This window comes from Passer montanus, unplaced genomic scaffold, assembly GCF_014805655.1.
Source record: "Passer montanus isolate IOZ18808 unplaced genomic scaffold, ASM1480565v1 scaffold48, whole genome shotgun sequence".
Classification (NCBI taxonomy): Eukaryota; Metazoa; Chordata; class Aves; order Passeriformes; family Passeridae; genus Passer; species Passer montanus.
In genome coordinates, this window is record NW_024369707.1 from 3,146,806 (window position 1) to 3,160,663 (window position 13,858).

Consider the following 13,858-nt stretch of genomic DNA (forward strand, 5'->3'; position numbering starts at 1 on the left):
ACATATATTTATCATGCAAATTTTGGTCCCAAGCCTTAGAATGGCAACAACCTTTCCCCCAAACTAGCTGTCAATAACAGTCCTAAATGAGTATCTGCAAGCTGCTACCCTGGATAGAAAACAGCAGCAACCAGGGGTGTCTGCACCAGTACATTCTGTATAATGACCCAGGCACCGGGGAAAACATGCCTCCCATCTTCTCTGACTTGTCCTAGAAAGCTCCTCCTTTGCTCCAGCCATCAAAGATCAGCAGGCAGAATTTCCTTTGGCTGGCTCTTCATGCTGAGTGTACCTTGTGGCTGTCTCCATGCACAATTACCTGCTGAATCAGACTCACATAGCTACAACACACTGCATTTGATAATTCTCAGACAGGGCTTGTGACTTAAAAGGGGCTGCAACATGCTTTCTGCAAGACCACAGTGGGCTTGCAGGCTTTGGTTTATAGGGTTTGTGGTTTTTTTGGATATAATATTATGAACTAGGGTGATAAAATTATTCTAGTTCCATAGAACACATAGATAGAACACATCTGAGGAGCTATATTCTTGCTAGTTCTGAGGGAAAAAACCAAGTAGACAATATGCTCCTTATGACCAGCAGAGGATGAGGGCCCTGCTCTGTCATGTTGTTGTCCAGCTGAAGATTCTCAGGGTACCATTACAGCAAGCCAGGCTCTCTGGGTGACAGTGAGCTAGGACTGCAGGGCTGGTAAAGAGAGTTGCAGCAACACACAGATAACTTTCAGCTAACATCCTACAAACAGCAGCTGCCAACAGCTAATCAGTTGATGGCTCTGTGCTGAGGCAGTGAGCAGGGCTTTTCACAGCACAGCCCATTTGGGGTGTGCAGTAATTGGGGTTTGGTAGGTGTGCAGCAAATTCAGGAAGTGCAATTTGCACCTCTTTGCGCCAGAAACGGAATGAGTCAGATCCTTGAAGCTTCAATTTCAGCTTTGCTGCTGCCTCCTCATTGTTCTGACTAATACAATGATTTCATACCCAGCTAAGTATGGTAAAAGCCAGCTGCATGGCCTCTAGGTTAGAGCCAGCTCATGCTGCCGTCAAAGCTAAAAGACTCCCACAGATTTCAGGGGAGCAGCTGCAGGCTGCTCCAGCTACCTGTAAGCAAAATTATTAACTACATAAGAAACACACAAATCAAGATACATTTAACAATACAACACACTGCATAGAAGTCATTAGCATCTCAGTTCTTAGGTGTTAAATTTGAAATCATCTGAAAGAGGCCAGAAATTCAAAAAGAACAAAGCAGATGGACATAAGACCTCTAACATATTAAAACCAAGAAACTTGAAATAGGCAGCAATTTTAAATGCAAATCTAGCTCTCTAAACATAAGGAAAAAAGCCCTAGAAAAATGCCCCGTATGGTTTTGGCCCCAGACGTCCCAAATTACTGCACGTCCCAAACTCCCTGTGCTGTGAAAAGTCCTGCTCACTGCCTCAGCACATACTTGTCTAACACTGCAGGATCAGTGTCCTGTGCTAACTTGGTATGACCTTGATCCTGGGCAATACTGAAACCTCTCTCTTTCATGAGACTTTATATATACACACTGGCACTTTTCATGGTCAGTGTACACAATTACAGAATACAGGCTTCTTTCCAATTTATTTAATTACTTGCTATAGTTAAAGCATTTCAAAAACCATTTTTTACTATTGGGCACAATGTTTTTTCCTTCTGTTTATAAATTAACTTTAGTAATTGTGAAGAGCACTGAGGATGAAATGACTTAATGTAACATTTGAAAGATTTAGCAACAGTTGTATTTCCCTGCATTCTCCCATTGCAACCACGACTCAGCAATGCATTTGATAACTGTTTTTCCTTCTGATCTTGTGTAAGCCAAAACCTTGGTCTGACAAATGATATTGTGAGAGCAGTTATCTAAAACTGCCTGGAGCTCTGGCAGAATCAGGCCAAGGGCCTTGATGCTAACCCCGCAAAAGGTAATCAGGGTTTGCAGTTGGCTATTGGCAGAATAAGATTAAATTTGATTCTGTAAGGCTGTTGTAACTCCAGAAAATTAAGACATCGTCCTTTAGTAGTGGTCCTAGTTAGTCCACAACATTTTTTCTTAAAAGGTGAGGATAAGGTCAGTGGTGAGACCCAGAAGCTTCCCGACCTCTCCAGAAGAGCTGCAGGGAGAAAGATCAGGGTAATTTGACACAGAGGTCAGACTTTGTATGTACTTGCTGTACAGTATTCTCTAGTCTCAGAATAGTGCAGCTGACAGCTAGGATCCCTCCTTTCTAACAGATGTCAGGTGTATTTCAGTAAATATCAAAACCATGGATAGCTTTCTGAGCCTGATGTGAAAACAGAGATTCTAAGGTTTCCTGCATGCAATTTCTAACCTCCTTAGAGGCCCTGGTGATCAGCCATGCCTGCCTATCAAGCACTACTCGCTTTTTGGGTCAAAGAGGCATCAAAATGGGGTCAGAGGACGAGCTCATTATTTCCTGTCTTCTCAGCACTCTGCTCCCAGTATTTCTTGGCTCCTCTGTGACAAACGTGGCATTGTTTGTGAAACAATGTCATGTTTTAATGATTTGCAAGTACTGTGAATCGTACATATTAAAGATACTCAGAAAGCATTAACAGCTGCTATTTAGTGCAGCAAAGTTTTATTGAATTTCAAGGATATAGACTAATTATGTGTTGAACAAAAAGCCCCCATTATTGTGGGCTTACTTAAATAACCCATCAAGACTCAATAAATTGGCAATAGCATGAGAGAAATTAACATAGATTTAAAAATATTTTAATCGAATTTGCTACATCTTTAGTAGCAATATTTTCAGATGGATCTTAGTATAGAGTACATTAAAATATTTTAAAAAAACCAATGTATACTTGCCAAATAACTAAACTTTCAGAACCCATAAGGTGTATGACCCTAGCGTGACCCGCTGCCACGGCGCTGGTGTTGCCGGCGTCTCTGCCGCCCCGCACTGCCGGGAGCGCCTGCCCGGTGTGTGTCACATCGCATCAGCACTGGCGTGCCCTGCGGAGCCGCTGCTCCTGGCGGGCTCGAACCGCGGCCGAGGCTGCTCCGGGCTGCAGCTCCCGCACGGCCCGGCCCGGCCCGGGCCCTGAGCCGCGCCGCTCCCGGAGCGGCCCCAGCGCGGGATGACGGGGAACGCCGGCCCCGCAGGCGGGGAACGCCGGACCCGCAGCGGCCCCGCAATGGTTCCACAGCGGCCCCGCAGCGGCCCCGCAATGGTCCCGCAGCGGCCCCACAGCGGCCCCACAGCGGCCCCGCAATGCTCCCACAGCGGCCCCGCAGCGGTCTCGCAATGCTCCCACAGCGGCCCCGCTGGGAGCACCGGCCTCACACCGGGATGACGGGGAAAGGGACTGCCGGAGGCACTGGAATAATAAAACTTCGTGATTTTTAGGGACAGTAAAACGTTGTGGTCACTGCCCCTTGCAAGAAGCCTTATTAAAACTAATGATTGCTCCTCATTAGAGCCGCAATGCAGTTCTGTTAAGAAATATATTGAAGATACAAAGGGCAGAAAAGTCAGGCTAGTAATAGTATGAGCTGAATAAACCTTCCCTTTTTGAATAAAACCTTGAGAAGAGGGTCTGCAGTATTTAACCTAAAAAACAGTGCACCTGGTTAGCAGAAATCATCGTCATCCCAGTGTCAGGAGCACGTTGACATTTCAGATTACAAACAAAAGTGCTTCTAAAATGATGTTTGTAGAGGTTAACAATAATTTCCTTAATATATAATAAAGTTGTATTAAGAGAATATTTGCATTCCCTATTAAAGCAACTCCACAGATGACCAGATGATTAGATTAAAGAACATTTACTAGTTTGCTTTTTCCATTGCAGCCACCGCAACAGCAGGACCAGCACTTCCAAAGTCTGCCTGGGCCACCGGCAGCACCAGCCGCTGGAGCTCGAGTCCATTTTGGAACCAGGGCGAAGGGAACAGCTGGCTTGAATGAATGCCTGGGAGCCCACACCCTCGCTCTCCCTCAAATAACAATGTTTATTGCATTCTTATTGCACTGAAAGGAAAGCAATAAGCATTTGGGAAAACAACATCTACACGCTGGTGTGTGGGAGGACAAGACGGTGTTATCCTGTCCAGCAATCTCTTACTTCTCTCTCTCCATTTGATAATAAAAACAATTACTGAACAAATGTCCCGTTCGCACTTTGCTCCTCTGCTTTTTGTTCTTCGTTACTCTCCCTAAAACAACACAAACTGAGCCGGTAATAGTTTGTCAGATTCCAGAATCTGGAATGCATTTTCATCAGCCCGTTTCTATCCGGATGGAAGTGCAGAGCTGCTGCAGCAGCCACAGACGCACAAGAGATCCCATACATCCCTCTGGCTCCTCTCATGCTGGGGGAGAACTACGGCTATGGATAGGAGTCCACAGTGACATCTCTGCCACCTCTCCCGTGTCATCTCTCTGCATGCACACTGTTCCATCCCCCTCTCTAAGTTTCTGAGCTACTTAAAGCAATTACAACTCGAGTGACTCATTACACCACAAGTCTTGGAGTCACTCCCCCATACAAGAAAATAAAAGCTCTCCCTCTTTTCTATGGGACCTACTTTCTGCTGGTATTTGAGTCAGATGGTGGCAACCCAGACAGAACTGTCATCCAACACTTCTTCTCAAGTAGCTTTTTACCCCTTAGTGACTTGGTAGGAACAACAAATACACAAACTCAAATGAAATGGAGCTGGAATGCTCCCAGTGACATGCAGTGCAAGACAGTGACTTGCAGATGGGAAAGCGCCTCTCCCTGAAAGATGAAGACTCTGAAGTTACCTACATGTGAATCTTTCAGATTCCCTTGAGCTGACAGCTCCCCCACCTACCTGTGTGAAGTTTTATATGGCAACAATGAAAGGAAAGAAAAGTACTAACAGAGAAAGCGAGATAATAGAGAAAGCGAGATAACAAAAACACAAAAAAGAAGCTCAGCAGCAGAGTTAGAAATCAAACTTTCCCCTGAAAACAGCAACAGGAATCTAGCCAAGAAACAATGGTCTTGGTACACTTTGGAAACTAGAAGTAGAATAATTATAGGCACATCTTATTTTATCAGTAATACATAAGAAGTATTTTCTAGCATCCTAGTTATGGATTTAGTCATGTAAATCTTTACTTGAATAAGAAGTTTGTACTTGCAATGAATACAAAATATTTGGAAGATATTTATGCTGTTCTTTAAAAATTTGTTTTTTAGGAGACTGAAACAAAGCAGTAGATTGTAGCATCTAGTTATGAAAAAGAGGATACACATCCCATCCAAGTATTGTGGCACCCTCCTTCTTCTTTTAAGGTGAACACCACAAATGCTGAAAACATTTGGATTGAAAAAAAAAGGTTTATAATTTAGGTATATGATTTTTAAACTGAGGATCAATCTGGAAAATACCAAGAAGTAAGCTGCTCCTGTATGCTCATAAGCATGTTGTATTGTACTTCTGAGATTGAGCTATTTATAATCTTTACTGCTTTATTGTTGTTTTTAAAAGTGCATAGATATATGTAAATATTTACACACATAAATATTTTTCAATCCATAGAATAATTTTAAAAACAGTGCACTTGCAGAAAAGTATTAATATGAAAACATATATTAAAATGCTATTCATGTAATATTTATGTTATACATGAAACCTAAATTACTGTATATTTTTGTTCAGAAAAGCTTTCAAGCTCTGACAGCATTATTTGGCGGTTTACATATGGAAAAACAGAAAGAAAATTATTTTATTATTCTCCGCTAGAGGGAGAGAGAGCGGCTCTTGTTGCTGGGCAGATTCTGCAAACAATTTCATTCGGCACCATTTAAAGCAATGATGTCAAGTTTTGGGGGAAAAAACCCCAGGAAGGCAGTTCATCATCAAATACAAAGTAACTCCTAAAATACTAAAGACCTGAAATCTAAAATTTCATTGCTGCTAGGTTACTTTCTGGAATCAATACTACACCAAGTTGATTTCTTTAGACATAGATGTTAACATATTTATTAAAACATCCAAAATAAATAGCAAAAGTAACAGAAATTGTAACAGTTACTAATTTGATAACAAAAACCCCAAACCTATATTGTACTTTCCATTCAGTATGGGATATGGAATATTCCTGCAGGTATAGCATTGTTTTCACTGCTTCCTTAGAAATCAGAGCACGATTTCTTCCACCCAACAGGTCACTCTCCACCTCAGAAGCTCAGAGAAGTCTCACCTCCCCAAATACAATTTGACAGTAACTGTTCAGAGTGTCAGTGTTTCCATTTCACCTAAATAACCTGATGATCCAGTCATGATATCCACACAAATATCTGTCCCTTTCCGTCCTCTGGACTCGCGGTTCTGCTAGTTTGCAGTTTGTGGTAGGTAAGAAAACAAGAACTGGTGTCTGTGTGCCCACAGAACTGCCTCAGTGTGGGAACTTCCCCAGCCCACAGAAATATGAGACACTTGCTCTAGCTCAGAGTACTGAGCAGGACCAAATTCCTGATGCATTTGTAAGGTCATTTGGACAGTGGGCACAGGATGCCCACTACCTAAAGGACAGATATGGATGGCACATAATCAAAAGCTGAAATGTTACTTTAATTAAAACCCACTGCAGAAAGAGTAGAGAAGGCTGGGAGGGGTTAATATGTCAATTGTCAAAGCAGTAATCTAGCACTGGAAGTTTAAGTGACCTTGAAAAGTTGTAAATATTTCTTTATATACTGTGACATGGACAAACTAAGCACATGGTAACAACTGTTCGGTTTGTGCTCATATAGATTTCAAAGGAAGCCCTCTCTTTATGGTTCAAGAACAAAAACTTAACAAGGAAACACAAACCAGGCCTTAATACAATGTTTGAATTTAATTCTGAAGTTTATAAAATGCTCACAAATAAAAAATCCCATTAAATATATTTCTATTCTGCAGTCCTGTTTACATTTATTTAAGTTTTCTAAGAAACTGGAGGCAGTTTAATAATACATTCCTTTTTTCTATGTCTGTTTAGAGAAAACTGTAGTCATTGACAGTACGAGTGCTATGCAGAGATAGGAAAAACTCCAGTGAAACAAGCAAATGATATTGGAACACTTACTGAGAAGGAAGGAATGGCTCTATCTTAGACACATAATGGCAGCTTTTGTACAAACAGTTCTGGCTGAGCTGTCACAGGGATCTCTATTGCAGGATCTCTGGGGTTTTTGGGCCTAATGGAGATCAGTCACACTTCAGCTCTCCAAAGCAGCCCATGCAGCTGTGGAGAGCACAACAGCAGCAGAACACTGAGCACACCCTGGCAGCTTCACACAATGTGAAAGTCCCTGGTTCAGGTACTGCTGCAGATGACCTTATGAGATATGAGCCACTAATGGCACACTGCGGTTTAGCTGTGGGCTGAGGAAGTCACCTGCTGTAACTTGGCTGAATTATTTACAGCTCTCAATTCAGTGGAGGACAGTGTATGTGTCTCCTTCTGTCTCTAATCATTGTTTACCTGCTCTCATGAATCCTAACACCATTGCTGTCCTGGTGTTTAAAAAATACCTTTTCTGAAAATATGTTGCTTTGGGACTTTACCCAAATCAAGTTATAAAATGTTTTTGGGATTTCATGAAAGTTTTGATATTTCAAAAACTGTTTATAAAGAATGTAATACTTTGGCAGCGGTGCTACAGCAAATAAAAAGGGAAACAGAAAGGAAAATCACCAGTTCAAATCAATCTCAGAAAAACTCAATGTTTACAAGCACAAATGCTGTTTTATATTATATTCTCAAAATGTTTAGAGATCAGAAGATTCTTTTGACCAAAATGTCTGTCAAGATAAGCATGAAGAAAACTACAGAACAAAGATACGTATATGTTTTAAACTTTATACATAATTTACAACAAACCAAATTTTATTGGTTTGAACTAGACACATGCAAAACCTTCACTTCATACCCACTGGAATAAAACATTTCAAGAGCAAAAATTTAGAAAGATACTCCACACAGATTTGTGATTTGAATGCAATAAAATTAGACATAGCCTTGGTGCCACTGAAATACTTGCATTTATATTAACTAGTTCAGTGCTAATTTGACCTTGCAGGAATTTGCAGTTAATTTGGTATATTTGCAACAGGTGCAGCCCACAACCAAGCACCAAGCACTGCATGCTCTGAGATCTCTTACATGCCCAGGTCTGACCCGGGGGAAGTGACTGCAGTGCCAGCGTGAGTCACGTTGGAGGCCCCAAGTTCTCTCTCCTCACGCGGTACTTCAGATGTTCAGCCAGCTGCAACCACACCCTTATACTCACACGTTTTAAACCAGAAAAGCCAGATATCACCATGTGCAAAACATGTTAGTGTTACAGTTGCACTTAGGACTCATGGGATTTTTCCTGATAAGATAGTTTATCTTCCTTCTTAATTTACAACTTTGATTGCTAACGTAGAAAGCTGAAGTTAAATAACACCGCAAAAAGGGACTGTTTCATCACCTCTTCTTTTGTTTTGCTAGCAAGTGTCATTCCTCCTGTGCTGTGACTTTCTGAATTAGGGAAATAACTATAATGAGTTGGAGAGTACACATTTTCCTGTGGACGTCTTTTTCTATAACATGGACATGTGGGTTTGCTGTTGCTGCTGCCTCTGAAGAGCTTAAAAGTGTGGGGATGGCAGCAGCTCAGAAGCAGCAGCCACCACACATACTCCTACCCATACAATGTACCCTGCCAGCTCTTTAGACTTCTGCAGCTCAGTATCCTGCTCCTGCTCACTTTCTCCCTTCATTGCTGCACTTCTCATGTGAGGCAATGCTCAGTGTTGCTGGGAGAACCTCTAACAAGAATCTTGACAAGTCACTGATAAAATAGCCTCTCCACCCTGAGGCAGGACTGTTAACCTCTGCAGCATCCCCAGCTGCTGAGAAACATTCTTTGGTTCTTTTAATAGAGTCCAGGAAACGTTCACATTTCTCACAGCATACACAGTGTGTTTTTTACACAATTTAATTGAAAGAGTGTAGCCTTAGATTAAATGGTGCAAAGAAATTTTTCCCTGTGAGGGTGATGAGGCAGTGGCAGAGGTTGCCCAGAGAGGCTGTGGTTGCACCACCCCTGGAAGTGCTCAAGACCAGGCTGGACGGGGCTTTGAGCAATTCAGTCTAGGGGATGGTGTTCCTAACCACAGGAGGGGGTTTGAAACTACATGATCTCTAAGGTCCCTTCCAACACAAACCATTCTATCATTCTGCACTGTCCTCCTAAAGGATCTAAGGAAATTGAACAGGACCTTTTGTAGCTGCTGTAATGCTCTCTCTTAGAGAGAGAAGGGAGAAGACAGAAAAGACAAGTAGTTATTCTCCAAAAGGAAATCTCCATGCAAGTAATGATAAAAACGTTGCTTTTTCCTCTACTTTTGAATTCCATTCCCATGGCCTATCCTCAGTATTGAGTGAACTTGAAGATAGCAAATTAGTTCATTCTTTCCCATTTGAGTAAGACTCTGCAACTATCATGGGAGTAGGCAGGGGAATTGCTGAAAATGTTCATACTTGCTCAGAATATTGTTTGATAATGTTGTTTTGTGGTTGAATCCACCAAAGATACCAAGGATCCTCTGCAGACAGGCAGTGGGAAAAGAAGAAAATATGCATTACTTCTGTTTGGCAGTCTGGAGTTACCAGAATGAAGAGAGGGCACAAACTTTAAGGTTTCGTAAGGTAGCTGTACTACTGTGCAGTCTCTATGCCAAGTGATAATATTAGGTTGTTTTCCTTTTGCCTTTTTACCCAGCACCAATGTAACATGCCCTTGCAAATATACAGAATTCTTCAGTTACCCAAAGAGGCTCATGGAAGAAAGAGGAGGCAAAATCTATAAATACCATAAATTATCTTTCCTTTTAACAGTAACTTGTGTAATGAAGAATTGGCCGGGTCATTTGGTGATACTTTGTACTGGTTAAAAGTTCAGCGGTTGGGAGAAGGATTTTTAAAAATTTTTTTTTTCTGCTGTGTATCTTGGTGCTGCAGCAGCCAAGCTCCTATTTTAGACCTTACCTTGCTCATCAATCACTACAGCACTATGACTTCATGGGAAGCAGGGTGGCAGCTTAATGAGAGCTTTAGGGAGGAGAGTGATCAGCACTACAGCAACAGTAGAGGAAAAGTGCTGGGAAGATAAATAGCACTTTATGTTTTTATCAGTATGCATTTCCAGAAGGTTGAATGGTCTGTGAGATCTACAGCACAGCTACCCTTTTAAGCAATGAGGATTAAGCAAGTGCTTGAAGCTGAAGAGTATGGGGTGATTAGTTGGTGACCAGTACAAGCAGAACACTCAAGGGTCAATACTGGTACCAGAATTATTCATTACCTTGATTTTAGCTGGAATAATTATATAGGATGCACCTGCAGCAGATTTTCAGACAATACTAACTTAGAAGGGGTGATTTCCAAATCAAACAGTAGAGATCCAGTTGAGAGGTCTTTGGGAAACTTAAAAACTGAGGCAAGAGAAACCTTACAAAATGTGATGACGAGTGCAAAGGGAACACATGCAGTTGAATAGTGCCAGGCACCAGTGCAAGCTGCCAGAGCATCAGCTGAAGAGAATGTGGGGTCACAGTGGACACTAAGCTGAACATGAGCCAACAGGGTGTTTTCATTGTGAATAAAGTGAAGCACTGTCTGAGCTACACTAGGAAGGGAGCACTGACAGCAGATGAATGGAGATTGTTATCCCTCCTTATTTAGTGATAGTGAGTCCACACCTGGGATAAAGTGTCCTGTTTGGGGTTCCCCATTCCAAAAAGGATATCAAGAAACAGGAGAGGGGCATGCAGAGGGCTGATGAGATGGCAAATGGCCTACAGCATACAATTTGTGAAGTGATTTAGAGTAAGTTTGGTTTCATTTGCCTAGCAGAGAGGAAAATAACAGGATATCAGACAACAACCTAAAACTGTTCAAAGGGGAGTGGCAAAGATTATTGAGCTGGACTCTTCTTAATTGCAGCAAATGGCAAAACCAGAAGGAAAAGTCACAAGCTGAGTCTTTGGAGTTGTGACTGGATGCATGTGATTATGCATGGCTGGTGCTATACAGGAGCATACTGCCCAGAAAGGCTGGCCAGTCTCTATCCTTGAAGGCTTTCAAGGGCAGTTTAAGCAGGGCCATGACCGACCTGCAATACCACAGGTGACAGTCCTGCTTCAAGTGGAAGGCTGGACAGGGTGGATCCCAGAGATCCCTTCCAGCTACCACTTCTAGGACTGTACTGCCACAGTGACAGTAAAGGAAACTGAGTTATCAGTTCTTCCTACTTCTGCCTTCTTCCCTCTCTCCCTCCATTCCTCTTTCCCTCTAACTTATATTATGTCATCTAATTACCTTTATGTTTTGGAGACTAGTAAAACATCCTTCCTTTTTAGTCGGGGTTGCTCTGCTTGCCATCCAAGCATTTTACACAGTTAAGATTTGTAAGGCACCAGAGTCTGTCAGACTTTGTTTACCTCTTATTCTAGGGGATCAGATACCTTATTCTTCTTAGCTAAAAACTGTAGACATTTTCTGATACCATAGGATTGTGCTCTCCATTCTTACAAAATGGGCTTTTTTCCTTACTGAACATAATTCGTACTCTTGCTGTTAGACCTGCACAGTTTAGTGGTTAGAATTCAAGTAGATCCACACATAGTCATCTTCCCAAGGGACAACATAAATCCAAAACAATAGCCCAGAACCACTGTGGTATACGAACCAAAACTGCTGAAGCAGTATGACACAGCTGAGTAATTTCTCCATCAGATCAAATCTCTGTGGGCACAAGGATTTAGGCACATAGGCGGCACTCAGGTACTGGAGGCACTGGGTTAGCAGCCAGTCAAATCTGTTTCTGTGGCAGACTTAAAGGATGTTAGCATGTTAGATAATTTATAAATCCAAGTGTATATGTCTCAAGCTTGAGTAATAACACTAGTCAATCAGTAGCTAATTTCAAGTGCCAAGCCCCTAGCATTTAGCCTTTTAAGAAAACAGACTCCAGTCAAAAAGCTAATGCCAAGTTACAACTTAAATTCTGGGATAAAAGTGCCCATACACTGTCGGGCAAGGTATTATTGTAAAAGATGAAATCATCAGGGAACGTGTGTTCTGTAGAATGACACCTATTTGCAATGCACTGTCACAGTCTTTTAAAATGGAAATCTAGTTTTGTTTATGAAGAAAGATTCTGAAAGAAGAAGAATCACAAGATTCTGACACTAATCTAGTTATTTATTCTGGAAAAGGATTTCTTTTTGAAGACCACAATGCAAAGTAGTGTAAGTTTTGTGTAAAGACTGAAGCCCTAGCAATAATTCACAGTCTGCCACACATTTGAACCCAACCCAGATAGAAGTGTTTCATATTGATATATTTGATAAATTAGATCCATAATGGATCAGCACATTTTTAATGAAAAAAACAGATCAGACTTGCATTTATCAGTAGATGGAGGAGTCAAGCAAAAATGCAGAAAAAAATATTTTAAAAGCCCCAAATGAATATTTTTAGCCCTCTTCTGACCATTTCTTCTCTAACAGATTCTGTGCCACGTTTTGCACATAGGCAGTATGTGTAGCACAAAACATTCCTGTTGACCTCTCCTCATTTTGTCTTCTCTCACGATACTTCTTACCTCTTCTTGAACAACCTTCATTTATACTACTCAGTGCACTGCTAGGACATCAAGAATCTCTGAGAATCAAAGTTATGTGTGGTGGCATATAGTCACCTTAGCCTGGGTATCTTCACTGCAAATAGAGCAATGAATTGCAGAGTGTAAACCTCATTAGTCAGGTTACTTAGAAGGATGTAACTGAGGAGCGAATACTGGTCTGAAAAAGTAATGTATTTTTGCAGCTCTTCTCCCAAGGGTGGAATATTTTTCAAACTTATTTATAGTGCAAATTAGGTACCATACAGAGAAACTTCCCAAGCTGCATTGTCAGGGTGGTTTGGATACATAAATTCAACCAGCCACTCTGAAATAAACATATTCAACGGCCCTTAAGATCTCGATACTGGCTGATTTTATTGGATCATATCCTCCAGCTCTCTGGGATGTAAATTTCCAGCCATAACCTGTGCAGCAATAAACTTCGTTCAGCCACAAGAGTGTGCATGTGAGAGGATTGCAAATCTGCTCTGCCAAACCAGAATTAGCCGGTATCGCAGGAATGAAAGAGCGTGGAGATTTGAAATTGCAGAGAATGGAGACAAGGCGGTGCAGAGGACGAGCTGCCTGGGGAGCAGGAGGCCCCAGACCGGTGCCGCACTCTTATGGAAAATAAGCCCCAGGGTGGTGAGCAGGGGCGAGGCTGAGCCGGCGCGGGCGCGGAGCGGAGCGGGGCGCAGGTGGACACCGGAGCCCGCCGCAGCCCCCGGGGTCCCGGGGCGCGGAGAGCGCCGCGGGTTGGGCTGACAGCGGGACTCGGTGCGGAGGCGCTCAGGGACGGCGGCGTTGGCGGAGCTCGACGCGGTGAGTACCTCGGGAGGAGCCGGGAGCCACCGCACGGCAGCGGCACCGGAGCGGGAGGGGAACGCGCAGCGGCCACGCCGCCTGCGGCAGAGGCGCGCTGGGCTGGGCTGTGCGGGGCTGCGCTGTGCGGGGCTGAGCTGTCCCGGGCTGTCCGGGGCTGCCCCGGCGCGGGGCTCCCGGGGCCGGGGGCGGCGGCCCCTCGGAGGTGCGGCGGAGCAGGAGCGCGGCTGCCGCAGCGGGGTAACTCGCGGTCATCCTTTGTGCTCGGCGGGCGGGCGGTGCCGCGGCCGCGCCGCCTCCCGAACGCCGCCCCCGCC

General features: G+C 43.2%; 1 protein-coding gene across 2 annotated transcripts in view; it reads left to right on the plus strand.

The window, feature by feature from the left end:
- The first annotated feature begins 13,406 nt into the window (after window positions 1-13,406).
- Window positions 13,407-13,858, plus strand: part of SLC16A14 (solute carrier family 16 member 14) — a 13,167-nt gene continuing 12,715 nt past the window's right edge. The window contains exon 1 of one of the 2 annotated variants that reach the window (XM_039722443.1): window positions 13,407-13,541. The gene's annotated coding sequence lies outside the window, so the exon portion shown is untranslated. The remainder of the gene's footprint in view (window positions 13,542-13,858) is intronic. The other variant, XM_039722444.1, reaches the window with a different exon arrangement.